Source organism: Triticum dicoccoides, chromosome 2A (assembly GCF_002162155.2).
Source record: "Triticum dicoccoides isolate Atlit2015 ecotype Zavitan chromosome 2A, WEW_v2.0, whole genome shotgun sequence".
NCBI classification, from domain to species: Eukaryota; Viridiplantae; Streptophyta; class Magnoliopsida; order Poales; family Poaceae; genus Triticum; species Triticum dicoccoides.
This window is the reverse complement of record NC_041382.1, coordinates 4395432-4414660: the sequence shown is the minus strand read 5'-3', so window position 1 is coordinate 4414660 and position 19229 is coordinate 4395432. Positions and strand designations below refer to the sequence as shown.

The 19229-nt window shown below is 44.9% G+C and overlaps 1 pseudogene; it reads right to left on the bottom strand.

Moving 5' to 3' along the window:
- Positions 1 to 12782: 12782 nt before the first annotated feature.
- LOC119358559 lies at positions 12783 to 17809 on the bottom strand (annotated as a pseudogene).
- Between the last annotated feature and the right edge of the window lie 1420 nt (positions 17810 to 19229).

Sequence of the window (19229 nt, the reverse complement as noted above, 5' to 3'; positions counted from 1 at the left end):
GCGGCGCGGCGGCCGGGTACTTGCGAGGAGAGAGCGTGATACGTACGGACGGCGGCCGGGACGACGATGGGACCGCGGCGCGGGACGACGACGGATGGCGGCGCGCGGTGTTCGGGGCGGCGGCGGGGACGACGACGACGACGACGGGCGACGGGCGGCGACGACGGGAGCGGCGCGCGAGAGGTTGACGAAAGAAGTGGGGAGATATAACTGAAATTTCGTAAGTGCTGTATATATAGGGTGAGCCACCAACCGGTACTAAAGGCCTACTTTGGCCAGGCAAAGAGGCGGGAAGAGCAGGCCTTTAGTAACGGTTGGTGGTTCCAACCGGTACTAAAGGCCTTGCGCTGCCACCCCAAAGTTTAGTCCCACCTCGCCCGGCGAAGGGCAGCCGCACTGGTTTATAAACCCAGCCGCGGCTACCTCTTCGAACTCCTCTATATAGCAGGCTTCTGGGCCTAATTAATTAGGGCGCGCTGCCCTGTGAGTCTGCTGGCCCTTCTGGGCCTGCATTTGCTGCACACCCTAGGTCTGGCAGGCCCACTGGACAGCGCGCCAACAAATTTTTTATATAGTTTTTTCTTTTCTGCATTACTTATTTTCTTCTATTTATTTTTGAGTAGTTTTTTATATAGTTTTTTCTTTTCTGCATTATTTATTTTCTTCTATTTATTTTTGAGTAATTTTTTGTATAGTTTTTTTATTTTCTGCATTATTTATTTTCTTCTATTTATTTTCTTCTGAAAATTGAATGCTGCATGCTGAACAATTAGGTAAATGACCGAACCACTGGGCAGCGCGCCAACAAATTTTTTATATAGTTTTTTCTTTTCTGCATTACTTATTTTCTTCTATTTATTTTTGAGTAGTTTTTTATATAGTTTTTTCTTTTCTGCATTATTTATTTTCTTCTATTTATTTTTGAGTAATTTTTTTGTATAGTTTTTTTATTTTCTGCATTATTTATTTTTTTCTATTTATTTTCTTCTGGAAATTGAATGCTGCATACTGAACAATTAGGTAAATGACCAAAAAACAACAAATGATGTCAGAACATGTTGGAAATTGATGACATCGCTTTAAATGCTGGATACTGAACACAAAAGAAGTCCGGAGTTCAAATAAGTTTAAAAAACATTGAAGTGACCATGTAACAGATGAGTTCTCGTCCGAAACCTGTATACTCGGAAAGAGTATGTCCAGTTTGTATACGAAGTGCGTCCAGTTTTTGCCGTGACCCTCTCTACTCTTTCGCGCATGCTATGCGGGTGATATGATGATACCATGCCAAGTTTCAACATTTTCAGGATTCATTTTGTAGTGATTTTCAATTTCACGGTCATTGAGCTCTCTAAACAATTAGGTAAATGACCGAAAAACAACAAATGATGTCAGAACATGTTGGAAATTGATGACGTCGCTTTAAATGCTGCATACTCACGGCTTATAAACCGCTCATACTGCCTCTCGCTTGGCGAATATCACAAGATAGTTTGGTTAAATTGCATTACTTGTAAGTCCAGTTAACATGGATGCTTATGATGCAAGAGCAACAGCAAAAGTGAAAATTTGGCACAAATAGGTAGTTGTGTAACTAAAATAGGTAGGAGGAGAGATAGCTCTTATGTCACAAAAAAGAAGTTGTATCAAACCTTTTATGTCGGATCTAGAACAAACCAATCGGTATCGCCATCATACAGCCCAACCGTGGCTCGTGATGCATATATATGCATATCAAATGCAGGGTTGGACGTATGATGGCGAATCTGGATGATTTGTATTCAGTCGATGAACTGGTAGATGTATGCAGTCGATGAACTGGTAGATGTATGTAATCGATGAACTGAAAGACTTATGCAGGGAAGGCGAGAGGTGGGCTATATATAGGGTCGTCTGGCTCACAAAGTGATTGTGGTAGTTTCGATCCAACGACTCACATGAGCTAGGAAGAAACACACCCTTGATCCAACGACTCGCAAGAGCTAGAAAGAAACACACGATCCGTGTGATTCTTCCTGATTGGTGGGATGCACATTAGTACCCACTCTAGGCTTCGGTGAAAGTTGTAGAGGGGTTCCGGAGCATCGGGATGGCACGAAAAGCGAGGAGTTGGCATACCATGTGTTTAAAAGTGCTCTTAGGGTGGTACATGCCAAATATTCACTCACTCCTTGTGTAGGGTCTTCACCGGCATTGATTCCTCACTCTGAGTCTAAGTACTTATAGGCTGAAAGTACCATAACCGACGAACATGAGGGAATCTTGTGTAGAGGTGGTTCATGCCATTGTTTTGGGACTTCCTAGGGACCACCCTAACAAAACCAAGCAAAGAGTTGCACATTAGTACCCACTCCGGACTCCGAAACCCTGATACTCGGAAAGAGTTTGTCCAGTTTGTACACGAAGTGCGTCCAGTTTTTGCCGTGACCCTCTCTACTCTTTCGCGCATGCTATGCGGGTGATATGATGATACCATGCCAAGTTTCAACATTTTCAGGATTCATTTTGTAGTGATTTTCAATTTCATGGTCATTTAACTCTCTAAACAATTAGGTAAATGACCGAAAAACAACAAATGATGTCAGAACATGTTGGAAATTGATGACGTCGCTTTAAATGCTGCATACTGAACACAAAAAAAGTCCAGAGTTTAAATAAGTTATTAAAAATAAAAAAGAGGTGCAATGTTGGTTAATTTGCTTCAAGCCATTCGGAATAGTGTAGACTGCACTGCACATAGCTCAGTGCAATCTATGCTATTCCGCAAGGCTTGAAGCTAATCAACATGTAGGTGAGCATTGCAACTCTTCGTCATTGTCTGTGCACTCACGGCTTATAAACCGCTCATACTGCCTCTCTCTTGGCGAGGTGGGACTAAAAACAACTTGCCATAACCTCATTAGTACCGGTTCGTGGTACGTACCAGCACTAAATGGTGATGGTGGGGCCATAGCCTGACCGCAGGCTGACACAGCCTCTTTAGTACCGGTTCGTGGCATGAACCGGTATTAAAGGTTAGCCACGAACCAGTACTATTGATCGCCGCCACGAACCGGCACTAATGTACACATTAGTGCCGGCTCTAATTCAAACCGGCACTAATGTGCTTCACGTTTGACCCTTTTTCTACTAGTGAAGTAAGATCTTCTAATCATGCAGAGAACTGAGAGCATGTGCAGAACCTTTAGAAGCCGAACTTCTATCCTGCATGGAGGGTATGAGCCTTGCCTTGCAGTGGACGCAGCTACATATTGAAGTGGAGACAGACTGCCTTGTTTCTCTTAAGATGATCAAAGCAGCGGATAGAGATCGATCCCGTTACTCCATGTTAGCTGGTATAACTGAAATGTTGCACGGTTGTATGGCTCGGGTCGGGGCCAGGTGGTGTCCCTGATCTATGTAAGACTGAACATGCTCTTGACTGATGAATAAAACTCCCTTTCATCCACCAAAAAGGTGGAATTTCATCAGAATGCCATAAATTGACAGCGAAATAAGGTGCCAATACAGTAGCACATCTACAGTTAGAAACTCCTTTCAACAGAATTTCATCAGAGCAAATCTGTTTCACCCTTATTTCACACGCTGTCATATGTAAAACAGAATTAATTCATCATTCAGTCAGACACACCTCTAAAGTTGCTCGCTTTTGTCAGCGTGTGAAAAGACACATCACATGATGTTGGGGAACGTAGCAGAAATTCAAAATTTTCCTACGTATCACCAAGATCTATCTATGGAGAGACCAGCAACGAGTAGAAAGGAGAGTGCATCTACATACCCTTGTAGATCGCTAAGCGGAAGCGTTCAAGTGAACGGGGTTGATGGAGTCGTACTCGTCGTGATTCAGATCACCGATGATCCTAGTGCCGAACGGACGGCACCTCCGCGTTCAACACACGTACAGCTCGACGATGTCTCCCACGCCTTGATCCAGCAAGGAGAGAGGGAGAGGTTGAGGAAGACTCCATCCAGCAGCAGCACAACGGCGTGGTGGTGATGGAGGAGCGTGGCAATCCTGCAGGGCTTCGCCAAGCACCTACGGGAGAGGAGGAGGTGTCACGGGAGGGAGGGAGGCGCCAAGGGCTCAGGTATGGATGCCCTCCCTCCCCTACACTATATATAGGGGCAGGGGAGAGGGGGGAGGCGCAGCCTTGCCCCTTCCTCCAAGAAAGGGGTGCGGCTAAGAGGGGGGAGGAGTCCATCCTCCCCAAGGCACCTCGGAGGTGCCTTCCCCCTTTAGGACTCTCCCCTTTTTCCTATATCTTGGCGCATGGGCCTCTAGGGGCTGGTGCCCTTGGCCCATGTAGGCCAAGGCGCACCCCCTACAGCCCATGTGGCCCCCCGGGGCAGGTGGCCCCACCCGGTGGGCCCCCGGGACCCTTCCGGTGGTCCCGGTACAATACCGATGACCCCGAAACTTGTCCCGATGGCCGAAACAGGACTTCCTATATATAAATCTTTACCTCCGGACCATTCCGGAACTCCTCGTGACGTCCGGGATCTCATCCGGGACTCCGAACAACATTCGGTAACCACATACAAACTTCCTTTATAACCCTAGCGTCATCGAACCTTAAGTGTGTAGACCCTACGAGTTCGGGAGACATGTAGTCATGACCGAGATGTTCTCCGGTCAATAACCAACAGCGGGATCTGGATACCCATGTTGGCTCCCACATGTTCCACGATGATCTCATCGGATGAACCACGATGTCAAGGACTCAATCAATCCCGTATACAATTCCCTTTGTCTAGCGGTATGGTACTTGCCCGAGATTCGATCGTCGGTATACCGATACCTTGTTCAATCTCGTTACCGGCAAGTCTCTTTACTCGTTCCGTAACACATCATCCCGTGATCAACCCCTTGGTCACATTGTGCACATTATGATGATGTCCTACCGAGTGGGCCCAGAGATACCTCTCCGTTTACACGGAGTGACAAATCCCAATCTCGATTCGTGCCAACCCAACAGACACTTTCAGAGATACCCGTAGTGTACCTTTATAGCCACCCATTTACGTTGTGACATTTGGCACACCCAAAGCACTCCTACGGTATCCGGGAGTTGCACAATCTCATGGTCTAAGGAAATGATACTTGACATTAGAAAAGCTTTAGCATACGAACTACATGATCTTGTGCTAGGCTTAGGATTGGGTCTTGTCCATCACATCATTCTCCTAATGATGTGATCCCGTTATCAACGACATCCAATGTCCATGGTCAGGAAACTGTAACCATCTATTGATTAACGAGCTAGTCAACTAGAGGCTTACTAGGGACATGGTGTTGTCTATGTATCCACACATGTATCTGAGTTTCCTATCAATACAATTCTAGCATGGATAATAAACGATTATCATGAACAAGGAAATATAATAATAATCAATTTATTATTGCCTCTAGGGCATATTTCCAACAGTCTCCCACTTGCACTAGAGTCAATAATCTAGTTCACATCAATATGTGATTAACACTCAAGGTCACATCCCCATGTGACTAACACCCAAAGAGTTTACTAGAGTCAATAATCTAGTTCACATTTACCATGTGATTAACACTCGATGAGTTCTGGGTTTGATCATGTTGCTTGTGAGAGAGGTTTTAGTCAACGGGTATGAACCTTTCAGATCCGTGTGTGCTTTACAAATCTCTATGTCATCTCCTAGATGCAGCTACCACGTTCTATTTGGAGCTATTCCAAATAACTGTTCTACTTGGAGCTATTCTAAATTGTTGCTCCATTATACGTATCCGGTATCTCTACTCAGAGCTATCTGGATAGGTGTTAAGCTTGCATCGACGTAACCCTTTACGACGAACCCCTTTACCACCTCCATAATCGAGAAAATTCCTTAGTCCACTAGTTACTAAGGATAACTTTGACCGCTGTCCCGTGAGCCATTCTTGGATCACTCTTGTACCCCTTGACTGACTCATGGCAAGGCACACTTCAGGTGCGGTACACAGCATAGCATACTGAAGAGCCTACGTCTTAAGCATAGGGGACGACCTTCGTCCTTTCTCTCTATTCTGCCGTGGTCGAGCTTTAAGTCTTAACTTCGTACCTTACAACTCAGGCAAGAACTCCTTCTTTGACTGATCCATCTTGAACACCTTCAAGATCACGTCAAGGCATGTGCTCATTTGAAAGTACTATTAAGCGTTTTGATCTATCCTTATAGATTTTGATGCTTAATGTTCAAGTAGCTTAATCCAGGTTTTCTATTGAAAAACACCTTTCAAATAACCCTATATGCTTTCTAGAAATTCTACATCATCTCTGATCATCAATATGTCAACAACATATACTCATCAGAAATTCTATAGTGCTCCCACTCACTTCTTTGGAAATACAAGTTTCTCATAAACTTTGTATACACCCAAAATCTTTGATCATCATCAAAGCATACATTCCAACTCCGAGATGCTCACTCCAGTCCTCAGAAGGATTGCTGGAGCTTTGCATACTTATTAGCATATTTCAGGATGGACAAAACCTTCCGGTTGTATCACATACAACCTTTCCTCAAGAATCGTCGAAGAAACAATGTTTTGACATCCTATCTGCAAGATTTCATAAATAATGCAGTAATTGCTAATATAATTCCAACAGACTCTTAGCATCGCTACGAGTGAGAAAGTCTCATCGTAGTCAACTCCTTGAACTTGTCGAAAAACATCTTAACGACAAGTCGAGTTTTCTCAATGGTGACACTTACCATCATTGTCTGTCTTCCTTTTAAAATCCATCTGCACTCAACAGCCTTACGACCATCGAGTTGTTCTGCCAAAGTCTACACTTTGTTTTCATACATGGATCCTCTCTCGGGTTTTATGGCCTTGAGCCATTTATCGGAATCCGGGCCCACCATCGCTTCTCCATAGCTCGTAGGTTCATTGTTGTCTAGCAACATGACTTCCAAAACAGGATTACGTACCACTCTGAAGTAGTACGCATCCTTGTCATCCCACGAGGTTTGGTAGTGACTCGATCCGAAGTTTCATGATCACTATCATAAGCTTCCACTTCAGTTGGTGTACGTGCCACAGGAACAACTTCCTGTGCCCTGCTACACACTTGTTGAAGTGACGGTTCAATAACCTCATCAAGTCTCCACCATCCTCCCACTCAATTCTTTCGAGAGAAACTTTTCCTCGAGAAAGGACCCGATTCTAGAAACAATCCCTTATTGCTTTCGAATCTGAGACAGGAGGTATACCCAACTGTTTTGGGTGTCCTATGAAGATGCATTTATCCGCTTTGGGTTCGAGCTTATCAGCTTGAAACCTTTCCACATAAGCATCGCAGCCCCAAACTTCTAAGAAATGACAGCTTAGGTTTCTCTAAACCATAATTCATACGGTGTCATCTCAACGGAATTACGTGGTGCCCTATTTAAAGTGAATGTGGTTTTCTCTAATGCCTAACCCATAAACTATAGTGGTACTTCGATAAGAGACATCATGGTATGCATCATATCCAATAGGGTGCAGTTATGATGTTCGGACACACCATCACACTATGGTGTTCCAGGCTGTATTAGTTGTGAAACTATTTCCACAATGTCTTAATTCTGTGCCAAACTCGTAATTCAGATATTCATCTCTATGATCATATCATAGACATTTTATCCTCTTGTCACGACGATCTTTCAACTTCACACTGAAATTACTTGAACCTTTCAATAATTCAGACTCGTGATTCATCAAGTAAATGTACTCAACATCCACTCAAATTATCTGTGAAGTAAGAACATAACAATATCCACTACATGCCTCAGCACTCATTGGACTGTACACATCAAAATGTATTACTTCCAACAAGTTGCTATCTTGTTCCATCTTACTGAAAACGAGGCTTTTCAGTCATCTTGCCCGTGTGGTATGATTTGCATGTCCCAAGTGATTCAAAATCAAGTGAGTCAAAACGGTCCATTTGCATGGAGTTTCTTCATGCATATACACCAATAGACATGGTTCGCATGTCTCAAACTTTTCAAAAACGAGTGAGCCCAAAGATCCATCAATATGGAGCTTCTTCATGCGTTTTATACCGATATGACTTACGTGGCAGTGCCACAAGTAGGTGGTGCTATCATTACTATCTTTTGGTATGAACATGTGTATCACTACGATCGAGATTTAATAAACCATTCATTTTAGGTGTAAGACCATTGAAGGTATTATTCAAATAAACAGAGTAACCATTATTCTCCTTAAATGAATAACCGTATTGCGATAGACGTAATCCAATCATGTCTATGCTCAACGCAAACACCAAATAACAATTATTTAGGTTTAACACCAATCTCTTTGGTAGAGGGAGCGTGCGATGCTTGATCATATCAAGCTTGGAAAAACTTCCAACACATGTCGTCAGCTCACCTTTAGCTAGTCTCCGTTTATTCCGTAGCCTTTTGTTTCGAGTTACTAACACTTAGCAACCGAACCGGTATCTAATACCCTGGTGCTACTAGGAGTACTAGCAAAGTACACATTAACACAATGTATATCCAATATATTTCTATCGACCTTGCCAGCCTTCTTATCTACCAAGTATCTAGGGTAATTCTGCTCTAGTGGTTGTTCCCCTTATTATAGAAGCACTTAGTCTCGGGTTTGGGTTTTACCTTGGGTTTCTTCACTAGAGCAGCAGCTGATTTGCCGTTTCATGAAGTATCCCTTCTTGCCCTTGCCCTTCTTGAAACTAGTGGTTTCACCAACCATTAACAATTGATGCTCCTTCTTGATTTCTACTTTCGCGGTGTCAAACATCGCGAATACCTCAAGGATCATCATATCTATCCCTGATATGTTATAGTTCATCACGAAGCTCTAACAGCTTGGTGGCAATGACTTTGGAGAACCATCACTGTCTTATCTGGAAGATCAACTCCCACTCGATTCAAATGATTGTTGTACTCAGACAATCTGAGCACAAGCTCAACAATTGAGCTTTTCTCCTTAGTTTGCAGGTTAAGAAAGTCATCGGAGGTCTTATACCTCTTGACATGGGCACGAGCCTGAAATCCCAATTTCAGCCCTCAAAACATCTCATATGTTTCGCGATGTTTCAAAAACGTCTTTGGTGCCTCAACTCTAAACCGTTTAACTGAACTATCACGTAGTTATCAAAACGTGTATGTCCGATGTTCGCAACATCCACAGACGACGTTTGGGGTTCAGCACACTGAGCGGTGCATTAGGGACATAAGCTTTCTACTGTCCGCATAATTGCTACTATCAACTTTCAACTATATTTTCTCTAGGAACATATCTAAACAGTAGAACTATAGCGTGAGCTACGACATAATTTGCAAAAACCTTTTGACTATGTTCAGGATAATTAAGTTCATCTTATGAACTCCCACTCAGATAGACATCCCTCTAGTCATCTAAGTGATTACATGATCCGAGTCAAACTAGGCCGTGTCCGATCATCACGTGAGATGGACTAGTCATCATCGGTGAACATCTTCATGTTGATCGTATCTTCTATACGACTCATGTTCGACCTTTCGGTCTCCGTGTTCCGAGGCCATGTCTGTACATGCTAGGCTCGTCAAGTTAACCCTAAGTGTTTTGCATGTGTTCCGAGGCCATGTTTATACATGCTAGGCTCGTCAACACCCGTTGTATTTGAACGTCTGAATAAAACACCCGATCATCACGTGATGTTTTGAAACAGCGAACTGTCGCAACGGTGCACAGTTAGGGGAGAACACTTCTTGAAATTGTTGTAAGGGATCATCTTATTTACTACCGTCGTTCTAAGCAAATAAGATGTATAAACATGATAAACATCACATGCAATCAAATAGTGACATGATATGGCCATCATCACTTTGCTCCTTTTGATCTCCATCTTCGGGGCTCCATGATCATCATCGTCACCGGCATGACACCATGATCTCCATCATCGTGTCTTCATGAAGTTGCCTCGCCAACTATTACTTCTACTACTATGGCTAACGGTTAGCAATAAAGTAAAGTAATTACATGACGTTTAAGTTGACACGCAGGTCACAAATAAATAAAGACAACTCCTATGGCTCCTGCCGGTTGTCATACTCATCGACATGCAAGTCGTGATTCCTATTACAAGAACATGATCAATCTCATACATCACATATATCATTCATCACATCCTTTGGCCATATCACATCACATAGCATACCCTGCAAAAACAAGTTAGACGTCCTCTAATTGTTGTTTGCATGTCTTACGTGGCTGCTATGGGTTTCTAGCAAGAACGTTTCTTACCTACGCATGAACCACAACGTGATATGCCAATTGCTATTTACCCTTCATAAGGACCCTTTTCATCGAATCCGATCCGACTAAAGTGGGAGAGACAGACACCCGCCAGCCACCTTATGCAACTAGTGCATGTTTGTCGGTGGAACCGGTCTCACGTAAGCGTACGTGTAAGGTTGGTCCGGGCCGCTTCATCCCACGATGCCGCCGAATCAAGATAAGACTAGTAACGGCAAGCATATTGAACAATATCGACGCCCACAACTACTTTGTGTTCTACTCGTGCATAGTAACTACGCATAGACCTAGCTCATGATGCCACTGTTGGGGAACGTAGCAGAAATTCAAAATTTTCCTACGTATCACCAAGATCTATCTATGGAGAGACCAGCAACGAGTAGAAAGGAGAGTGCATCTACATACCCTTGTAGATCGCTAAGCGGAAGCGTTCAAGTGAACGGGGTTGATGGAGTCGTACTCGTCGTGATTCAGATCACCGATGATCCTAGTGCCGAACGGACGGCACCTCCGCGTTCAACACACGTACAGCTCGACGATGTCTCCCACGCCTTGATCCAGCAAGGAGAGAGGGAGAGGTTGAGGAAGACTCCATCCAGCAGCAGCACAACGGCGTGGTGGTGATGGAGGAGCGTGGCAATCCTGCAGGGCTTCGCCAAGCACCTACGGGAGAGGAGGAGGTGTCACGGGAGGGAGGGAGGCGCCAAGGGCTCAGGTATGGATGCCCTCCCTCCCCTCCACTATATATAGGGGCAGGGGAGAGGGGGGAGGCGCAGCCTTGCCCCTTCCTCCAAGAAACGGGTGCGGCTAAGAGGGGGGGAGGAGTCCATCCTCCCCAAGGCACCTCGGAGGTACCTTCCCCCTTTAGGACTCTCCCCTTTTTCCTATATCTTGGCGCATGGGCCTCTAGGGGCTGGTGCCCTTGGCCCATGTAGGCCAAGGCGCACCCCTACAGCCCATGTGGCCCCCGGGGCAGGTGGCCCCACCCGGTGGGCCCCCGGGACCCTTCCGGTGGTCCCGGTACAATACCGATGACCCCGAAACTTGTCCCGATGGCCGAAACAGGACTTCCTATATATAAATCTTTACCTCCGGACCATTCCGGAACTCCTCTGATGTCCGGGATCTCATCCGGGACTCCGAACAACATTCGGTAACCACATACAAACTTCCTTTATAACCCTAGCGTCATCGAACCTTAAGTGTGTAGACCCTACGGGTTCGGGAGACATGTAGTCATGACCGAGATGTTCTCCGGTCAATAACCAACAGCGGGATCTGGATACCCATGTTGGCTCCCACATGTTCCACGATGATCTCATCGGATGAACCACGATGTCAAGGACTCAATCGATCCCGTATACAATTCCCTTTGTCTAGCGGTATGGTACTTGCCCGAGATTCGATCGTCGGTATACCGATACCTTGTTCAATCTCGTTACCGACAAGTCTCTTTACTCGTTCCGTAACACATCATCCCGTGATCAACCCCTTGGTCACATTGTGCACATTATGATGATGTCCTACCGAGTGGGCCCAGAGATACCTCTCCGTTTACACGGAGTGACAAAATCCCAATCTCGATTCGTGCCAACCCAACAGACACTTTCAGAGATACCCGTAGTGTACCTTTATAGCCACCCAGTTACGTTGTGACGTTTGGCACACCAAAAGCACTCCTACGGTATCCGGGAGTTGCACAATCTCATGGTCTAAGGAAATGATACTTGACATTAGAAAAGCTTTAGCATACGAACTACATGATCTTGTGCTAGGCTTAGGATTGGGTCTTGTCCATCACATCATTCTCCTAATGATGTGATCCCGTTATCAACGACATCCAATGTCCATGGTCAGGAAACCGTAACCATCTATTGATTAACGAGCTAGTCAACTAGAGGCTTACTAGGGACATGGTGTTGTCTATGTATCCACACATGTATCTGAGTTTCCTATCAATACAATTCTAGCATGGATAATAAACGATTATCATGAACAAGGAAATATAATAATAATCAATTTATTATTGCCTCTAGGGCATATTTCCAACACATGACAGTAACATCCGAGATGTAATTTGTCCGAATGTGCACAAATTCAACAAATTATGATGCCGACACAGCTCATGCTCTCTCATTGAGCACAACACACATACTTCATTCAAGTCCCATTCACCATGCATGTACGAACTGTTTCTTACTACCACAAGTAAATTGCAGGATTCTTTGTCCCATCAGAACAAGATTGAAAATACAACAGCAGTTTCGGCATGCCTGTAGCCAGTTCGAATTCCAAACAGAATTTCTCCTCTACTTATCCTAAGCTGCTATTCTACATCTATCTCGCACAGTACAAACACAACAGTTTACATCATCTACAACAGGGATCACCATCAACAGACATGCCTTACAGTTTGGGTACAGACTCACCTTACAGTTTCTTCAATACTACAACAAACAAGCCACAGATGTGTGGCATCCTAAATCTGATCCATTTCTCATGCGGCCGCACATCTCTTCCACCCACCAAATATCGAGCTGATCGTCCCTCCGCCTTGCTGACGCGCAAACCGCATCACGGCCTTCCGCACGGAGGCGTCCCACGCCCTGGCCATCGCCTCGATCGACCGGGGTTCCGGGAGAGCGTTGAGGGCGTGCCGGAACGCTACATCCGCCGAGGCAGAGATGGCGCTGGAATTCTTCCTGCGCATGGGCGAAGAAGCTATTGTCAAGCAGCTGGGGCGGATTTGGACATATCTGATGATCAGCAGTACGAAGTAGAAAAGCATGGTCGGGCTCAACTCACCTTGGCACCTCATCTCTTTCGTCATTTGAGCACCGGAGAGCTGCTGGGATAATCTGCCGGGACGAATAGCTTAACCAGCAAGACAAGACACTGCATCAATCAGTCAGAGAAACAGTCAGTGCATTGGAGCGTAACGTGTAGCAAGTGTCTGAACTCTGAAATCCAAAGTACCGCTTCAGATGTGGCAAAGACAGATTTAAAGGTCGGCGAAAGCGACACGACACTGTAGGACAGTTTGATTGTTGTCCCGCCATCACAGCGGGAGCCCCATCCATACCACAGTAATCAGATATGCTGAGCACTGTATCGATTAGTGTGTTGTTGATAGATTTGATTTCTTCCAACAGAGCCTCATTACTAGCATTCTGTCAAGTGACAAGAATTGTTGAAAGTACATATGTTAGACTGTTGCAAAGTGACGACAAAGAGAAAATCAAGTGCGTGCTCCAATAGATATGAGAACAGATAGAACTGGATTTTTCGGAAACTTAAGAAACTAATGATCAATTGTCTTACCTGCGTTTTCTGCCTCTTAAAGTTTACCTCGCTGCTTGATCCAGAGTCTGAGGCTCCACACTCAAATGACATGCAACTGCCAGTCGATGGGCCTCTTAGTCACCGGTGTTCCATCTCCACCTCGTGCCTGAACCTCTCCATGACCAGCTGCTATGTCTACCTGAAGTGGTGAGGATGGTACTATCGGTTCAGTAGGAGTGACTTGGTTAGAACCATTTGCTTTTGGTGGCGGTGCTGCTGCTGCATTGTCATCCATCAAGAAGGCAGTTATGCTGTCAACGTCCATTGAGATTATGGGCACTGGAGCACAGGGTGACGCTGGTGCTACCACTGGATTTGCATGTGGTGAGGGCCTCATGGACTTGAGCATACTGGAAGACCAAGACTGCAATGAAGACTGCAATGATCCTGGTGAAGAGAAAGAAGCACTTTCTGTTCCTAGCAAGTAGTTATCATTGCTCTGTTGATGAGGTGTTGTTGTTCTAGCCATAGTTGTTTGCCTCAGCTGCAAAATGCTTGCATCTGCAGGTTGCTTTTGCTCCCTACTGCAAATGAAAAAGGATAAACACATTAAATAAAGGGAGTAAGAGTAAGCAGAATTGCTAATGACGTTGGTTACCATACAATGTTAAACAAAAAGGGAGTACTGTTTGAGCTATTACGGATGACATGCTTTGTTGACAGTTCCAGCTAGCTATGCAATATATCTTAGCATTCTATTTTGATATTTCAAAAAAAATATCTCCAGATTTGTCCAAGCTATTGCTTTTACCTACCTTGTACCACCATTGATTGGGAATGCATTGCCAGTAAGATTGATGGCTTTGCGCTGCTCATCACAATTCTGCAACTGATATCATGTATTCATCTCTGCATGGCAAGTTTTATTCCTCTCGAGAAGAGCCAGAAAATGATGTATGAGTTTTTCGTACTTGGGGAGGTCCACCTTCAAACCCTCATGCACATCACTCTTCTGCAACGACATCAAATTCAGTATCCTTCTGATTGATTTCTTGAAATCTGCTTTGCGTTTGTATTGATTAGCTTTCTCTTCAGGCAGTGATGAGAATTGTTCCTGTATGGAGATGGAACCAAGGGTTTAAGTGACAGAGATGCGCAAAATCAACAATGAATGAAGATTCATCTCTAGGAAAAGGAGAAATGACCTCTGTTAGTGTTGGAAGAATGACTCTACGATCCAGTTCCAAAAACTGAGGAAAATAAGCATCTTTCCAAGACTTGATCTGCAATGAAATATTGCAGCAATACAATTAGGCCGAGCTGTACAAATTTAACAAAACAACCATCAACAACTCATCAACTTGATTTAGTCATTCAACTAGGATGGCTTCTGCATTAAACTACAAGGTCAGGTAAACACAACATCCCATTACATGTACAAGAACCTTAATTAAATTGGGTTTACTCAAGCAACTGTGCATAACTACCCATATTAGGAATATATTTATAAAAATAATATAACGCACATATATAAAATAGAGGATTCTCTCACCTTACAAAATATTTCCTCGAGATCATATTCTGTAGTACTCCTCATCATAGCTGAAATATCAGACACAGTAACTTGTGAAAAACAAACAAAATCAAAGGAAAACAATGATTGGAGTTTTATGGCATTCACAATTTTTTGTTAAATAAAGCCGCTTAAGTACCTGGAATCTGAGAGTTCTGACAAAACAAAGTGCTTTGTTGAGCACCTGGAATCTGTTGTACAGGTGGAGTCATGGGCTCAGATGCCTTGAATGGTGGATGTAAGAAACCTGTTTGCCTAGCATCCTCCTGATTATTCCGTATTCTAAGCTGACCAGGCTGCATGTTGGAGGCATCAGCTTGTTGTGCTCCAAGAGTTTGGTACCTTTGTGTGCCCATCTCTTGTTGGTTGGCTCTCAAAATTTCATTCAACCTTGTAATCTGAGGCTGTCGCACTCCAATAGCACTATCATTTTGGCCAAGTATGTGATTGTGCTGAGAATTTGGTCGAATAACTGGCTTTGACCCACTTGCTAGGCTGTAGCCAACAAAATTTGTAGCATGCGGTTGCCTGGCCATGTATTGGCTCTCACTCTGACTGGCTCCTGACTGCATCGTCCATGGACCGGACTGGACACCCGGCCCTGCTCTAGTAATTCCCATGGGCTGAAAGTTTGGATAATGATCCTGACCATGATGCTTTTTCTCAACCTCAATCTACATGTTTGACGTGGAAGGGTGAAGCATGTTCTGGTTTGGCACTAGGCCTGAAGTTTGAGGTGTCATAGACAGAGAAGTTGGCCTTCGACTAGCCACCATCACTGCCTCTGGCATTACAGAAGAACTGCCTCCATGTAAAGCATGTGCTTCAATAGCCTGTTGCAATTGGCTTTGTAACTGCGCTCGTCGTTGTAGCTCGTCAGTTTTATTTCTCAACATAGTGACCACCTTGTCAGATATTTTTTTCACATACTCTACCTAGACAAATGGAAAATTAAATTAAATCGTGACAGCATCACACAGAATCAAATTCAAAATCTGAGCGAAGTAAAGAAAACATCTAATGCATAATTGCAACTTTGTAACATTGCTTCCTCGCATTTTCTAATTAACTAGCAGAAACATATAATTAGATAGCATGCCACATAATGGGTCAAATTTAAAACGTGTGCAAGTAAAGAAAACATCTAATGCTTCCTTGCGGTTTCCAATTAAAAAAAAGGAGAGATCCATGGGCAATAGCACCCAGGACATATTTTTATAGAAGGAGCCCACCCGGGTGAGGCGCCAGAAATCCGCTCCCAAAGGGAGTCGAACCCTGGGCACGCCACTGCAACCCTTGCCACAAGGCTACTGCCTAGTAGTCTCCGTTGCCCAATTAACTAGCAGAAACACATGAAAAGGCTGTCCGACTGGTGCAAGGAAGCATGAGTGGATAAACGCACCTTACTGTTTGTCCCCCTGAAGGCATCCTCCTCCAATCTGGCAATAAGTGTTTGGGCCTCCAGGGAATTGGGGGAATACTTGTGCTGGAAATATGTGGCCAATTTGGTAGGTCTAAAAAAATTTAGAAGGAAATGGGGTTAGGAAACATCAAAACCTGATGTGGTATTATAATATAACAATCTGATAACATGAGCTCAACTCGTATGCAACTTAGCAGAACAATTTAAAATTCCTGAATTACTCAAATTGTTCTCACAATTAACCATATGAATACTAACAAACCCGCCAAATGGCAGCGTAGAACAGTTTCCATGTTCTGCATAACCAAACTAGTCTTATTACTCCTCGCAAAAAAAAGAAAAGAAGAAAAACTAGTCTCATAACGGAAACCTAAACCAACTAAACAGCATTACCAAAAACATTATGCAACGGAAACCCTCCTGCCTCCAGATGAAACCCAAACTGAGGTCCAGAACTACTGACGAATCCCGTGGCCACCCTACGCACCCGGCAGATTCGCCAAACACCCTAAGCCCTCGACCAATCAGTTGGATAACCGGCCAAGAAAGGCCTACAGATAATCGGCCAAGCGAGTGAAACCCTAAGCCCTCGACCAATGTGTCCGACCCCATTCAATCAAACCACCCAGACCCGGACGGAGACCGATAATCCCGCGGGAATTCGAGCTACCAAGTCATCATAAGCATGCCATGCATAATATTTGTCAAACAGTTGAGGCACATCGTGAAATGTAACAATAACAACAGTGTATTCAGCTGGAGGCCTAACCAACACATCAAGTAACGGAAACCCTACAGAACAAAACCAGTACTCTACCCACGAACCAATCTACCTAGCCTCGTACAGAACCCATCTAGTCGATTCACCGAGCAACGAAAGCAGACGCGAGCAGGAATTGTCGAGAAACGGCTGCGAGTAATCGACCAACTGGGTGAAACCCTAAGCCCTCGATGCAACCAATCCGTTCGATCCCAGTCGATCCGACCACCCAGATCCGAACGGAGACCAGGCGCACGACCATCTATATCCGACCCCCAGAAAATTCGAGCTACCAGTCGCGCGATCACGGCGGGATCAGATCGAGGGCAGACGCGGCGCGGACTGAGGAGAAGGGGGAGGAGAGAGGAGTGGTGGCGCTGCTCACAGGTAGATACGGCGCATCCTGGCCCGGAAGTCGGGCGTCTCCGCCTCGATCCAGTGGCTGCCACCGCCACCGCCTCCGCGTACGCCGCCCGTGGACGCCATCGGAATCGCTCGCCGCGGCGGGGGCTGTGGCGTGCCAGGTAAGAGATGATGGGAAGCGTGTGAGATTTGTCTGCCGACGCAGTCGCTTTCTCACCGCATCGAACCGAGATAGTATTTATACACGATTGGTTTTGGGGTTTCGCTATTAGATCAGGTCACCGCTTTAGGGGTGAGCCACCGGAGAAGGAAAAAATCTCGCCGTAGAAGCCATTGGCCCACCAACTAGTGAAAGAATTGCCTTTTTATTTGTCTTGGTGTGGGGGATGCAGGGGATCGCCTGAATTCTTCTCCGTCGTGTCGGGGCTTAGAGGGATGGCCGGGGCGGTGGCCAGCAAAAGTGCTAGGTGGAGGTTGAGGGGAGGACAGGGCGGCGAGGCGGTGCACGGTAGCGCTGGCCAGGGCGTCGACCGCGGGGGGAGGGGGCAGGCAGGCAGGCGGATGGGGCGGGGTAGGCCGGCAGCTGCAGAGGAGGGGAGGATCATATCGTGCGAAGAAGAAAGCAGTTGGGAGGTGGAAGACGACGCATAAGCCGTTCGATGAAGATTGAGCGACAAAAAAAAGTGACTGACGCGGGAAATAATTTCAGGTACCTTACGTTTAGTAGGTCCCTTGGTTTTTAACAAGTTCCATAATTTGGATTTCCAAAGTTCCAATCACTGACATATTCTTTATTTTTGGGCCTGATACGATTCTGAAACTTGAATCCCGAATCAATGCGAGTTCTTGAAACATTTTTTTAGCTTATGTAAATCGACCGTAAATCCACAACGCGGGAAAATCGAGTTTAGAAATTGGGCGGGGCGATGGATCACATCTTTTTCGGCCTCTTTGCTCCCGGTCGATGTGAGCCACGTGGGGTCAACCCTCTTGCCTCGTATGACCACTTCATCTCTCGCATGTGTTATGTTACATTTTGGAGAAAAGCCCTGATATTATGGGGAAAACAAATTTGGGATAACCTATGGAAAACTTTAGGATTAGTTTCATAGGGTTATTCGTATATCCTTTTCTGGTCAATTTAACACTATGTGTGTTATGTTGATTTTTTTTTCATGTGGCACACCCTATAATTTGCGAGTGGCTCTGCCACAACACCATTTGAAGGAAGGAATTATGAAGACCCCCATTTGTTGAATCCACGGAAAATCGAGCAACCTAGCACATGCAAGGATCCAACATGCTGAATAAAAAAGTGACTATCCAATTGCAAAAGCAGGTCGAATGAGGAAGACCTATTCGGTCAAAAAGATTAGGATTCAGCAAGTTCGTCTCTTGGAAATGAGTTCTTTCCGATTGGAAAGAAAATATCATGGTCACTGTGATTGCACTAGTTCACTGATTAAATGTTTAGCCACGTACAAAGGCATGTCTGAAGAAACCTCGGCCTACATACCGGTAAGTGAGGGGAGATTTTGAGAAA